The sequence below is a fragment of the Dryobates pubescens genome, chromosome 1 (genome assembly GCF_014839835.1).
Source record: "Dryobates pubescens isolate bDryPub1 chromosome 1, bDryPub1.pri, whole genome shotgun sequence".
Lineage (NCBI taxonomy): Eukaryota > Metazoa > Chordata > Aves > Piciformes > Picidae > Dryobates > Dryobates pubescens.
The window spans coordinates 14,871,748-14,874,867 of record NC_071612.1 but is presented as its reverse complement, the minus strand read 5'-3'; the positions used below and the strand labels follow the sequence as shown (position 1 = coordinate 14,874,867).

The 3,120-nt window shown below is 43.0% G+C and overlaps 1 pseudogene; it reads left to right on the top strand.

Annotated features, from left to right (window-relative positions):
• The first annotated feature begins 2,121 nt into the window (after window positions 1–2,121).
• Window positions 2,122–2,265, top strand: LOC128897845 (U1 spliceosomal RNA; annotated as a pseudogene).
• The last annotated feature ends 855 nt before the right edge of the window (window positions 2,266–3,120 follow it).

Sequence of the window (3,120 nt, the reverse complement as noted above, 5' to 3'; positions counted from 1 at the left end):
TCTGCAAGGTCTCACACTTCCTCTTTCTTCCCTCGCTGCCCTCGTGGGAGATGCTCCCTGTCTGGTAATGGAGGGGGAGTTATCTCAAGGTCTCGCTATGCTTAATGCCAAGAGGAAAAGGGGGAAGGGCAATCTCAGATCTAGCCAGCTGAGATTAGCCTAACAGTGGAGGGGAGTAAGAAAGAGCCCTGAGGGTTTTGGGTGTACCCTCAGATGGGGAGAGGGGAGCGTTGAGATGTTTCTGGGTATGCTTTGGGATCTCCTTTTGTCACTGTGCTTGTGGTTCTCTGTAAAATATTCACTGCCTTTCCATTTAAGCTTTCCATCTCTTCTACAATCCATTTATGTGAGTCTTGTTGGATTTTTTTGCCCTGGTGGGAGGCAAGGGAGGATCGTCCTTAAGTTATTCTTAAGAAAGGGCCAGTTTGGACAATGTCTTCCACACACATTTCTTGGTCTTGGGACAAATTGAGCAGGGAGGCCAAAGAAAATACAATGATGAGAAGAAACAAATAATAAAATTAACTGTTTCTTCCTCTGAAAAAAACCCGCCATCAATCCGATACTTGTAGTAGGACAGGATCCAATAAAGAATAAACAGAGCAACAAAACAAGTACTTCATCTCTAACAACATCTTGTTAAAACAAACTTAGTAAAAACTTTATGATGCCCTTGATACAGAACACTCTTCTACAGCACTTAAACCCATGAAGCAGCAGTGGATCTTTCCCAGGCAGTCATGTGAGTGCAGTCATTTTACAATGGCTCAGCTACTCAGGTTTTTTTGACTGAATAAGTTTGTTTTCTGCAACAGCAGAACACTCTCTCATGTGTTTTCCCATCCTTGCTAGGTTTCTCAACAACTTGTCAAAGACCTCAGCACTGAGTGAGTAGTAATGTACTCTACAGAAAGAATGTTACCCACAGTTCGGTGAGAACTGTGAAATCAGACTTCTCTACAAAACAAATAAATATTGTTATAGGCTTGCTACAAAGCTGAATCTTCTAAAATACCTGGTTAAGATGGACTTTACTACACTATTTACTGATGGAAGCACTTTTGAACAAAGTATATAAAATTGTATTCATCAGAAATTAATCTGGCTCAGCTGAGATTAAATCTGGGACTGTGGATCAAGCTCCAGCCTTTTCTTCAGTCTTCCACTTCATGGTATCCTCCATCAAAATGACTACTCATGAGAGTTACTAATATCAATTTCAAATTGGAAGGGCTGCTATGGTCAAATCTAAACTCTAAATTATAACTCATTTAATTGTACTTCACCTTGAGGGTGCTGGGAGGCCTGTGAAAGCCAAGTTGAAGGAAGGTGAAGTCAGTTGAAGCATTTTTATGAAGGAGCTGGTAGATAAAATAATCTGTAATAAATTCTGCCAAGATAAAAAGTTGCAACAAATTAGGGCTGGCCAACATGATCTAACAAGTTATCCATTGAGAACGTTATGGAAATCTGGCTTACTTTCATCTGATGGAGCAATGATTTTACAGACAAACATTATCTGACAATTCATTGCAAACTGGCTAGAAGCTTGGTATCTCAGCTGGAAAACAGAGGGAGCACTCTAGAATTCATACCATATATGTATCAGTTGACCACAGGATTGATCCTTTAGAAGAATTTAAGTCTCTCTTTGGCTTGGATTTGGGAACATTATCCACATTCCATGAGATTCCCATGAGGATTAAAACACTCAAAAGGTTGATGTGGACACCACTACTCCCTATGCTTTTATTTCTTCCTATTTCCCTGGCAGTCAGGTTTTATTTTGGAAGATTATGAAAATGTGCGGTTTGTACCTCAGTGGAGGATATGAATAAATGTTCAAGAACACTCTATCCACTCATTCAGTTCTTGGTATATACAGTCTCAACTCCTCTAGACTCTCAAGGGAATATGTCTCCCAGAGGACACGTAAAAAGAATTCCTCGAGAATTATTCAAATTCTGAGGACAAAAGTAGAAGAGAAAGTCAGATATGGTCACTGAACTATCCTCTTCTAGATCTACAGCTACTAACCATTAGAGCACTAGGTTAGAGAATGGCACAGATCTCTAAAATTACGAATATACCAGGAGTTGAAAATTAATCCAAGTTTCAGAGATGTTTGCATAACAGTGCTTGCCAGGGTGAGGCTCATCCTTTGCACTCTGGATGTGCTGACCCCTGTGATTTCCCCAAATGCGGGAAACTCAACTGCATAATTTGTGGTATAGTGGGATTTTGGAGACAAGTCAGCATCTCAGATAGGAACTCTCTCAAAGGATAGTGGAATAGATAGCCATCTAGGCAGGTGTCTTGGTAAGATTTCTCTGTGGACACACCTTTTACTGGCAGCTCATGAGAGATACACATCCAGAGATGACCTTCCATGGAATCCTAAACCATGGAACACCGTGGATGAGGGAATTGAATGTTTGAGAGAGTTCACTGTGAGAGAAATGATAGAATAGAATAGAATTAACCAGGTTGGAAGAGACCTTCGAGATCATCGTGTCCAACCTATCATCCGACACCACCTAATCAACTAAACCATACAACCAAGCATCCTGTCAAGCCTCGCCCTGAACACCCCCAGCGTCGGTGACCCCACCACCTCCTCAGGCAGCCCATTCCAATGGGCAATCACTCTGTGTAAAACTTCCTCCTAACCTCCAGCCTAAACCTCCCCTGACGCAGCCTGAGACTGTGTCCTCTTGTTCTGGTACTGGTTGCCTGGGAGAAGAGACTAACCTCTGCCTGTCTACAACCCCCCTTCAGGTAGTTGTAGAGAGCAATAAGGTCACCCCTGAGTCTCCTCTTCTCCAGACTAAGCAACCCCAGCTCCCTCAATCTCTCCTCATAGGGCTTGTGCTCCAAGCTCCTCACCAACCTTGTTGCCCTTTTCTGCACACGCTCCAGCAAGTCAACATCCTTCCTAAACTGAGGGGCCCAGAACTGGACACAGTACTCAAGGTGCGGCCTAACCAGTGCAGTGTACAGGGGCAGAATGACCTCCCTGCTCCTGCTGGCCACACTGTTCCTGATGTATGGCAATCACGGTACTCTGAATCCTGATGAAACTCCTGTGGGAAGAGGTCTTGCTAAAAGGCTCGTCACACT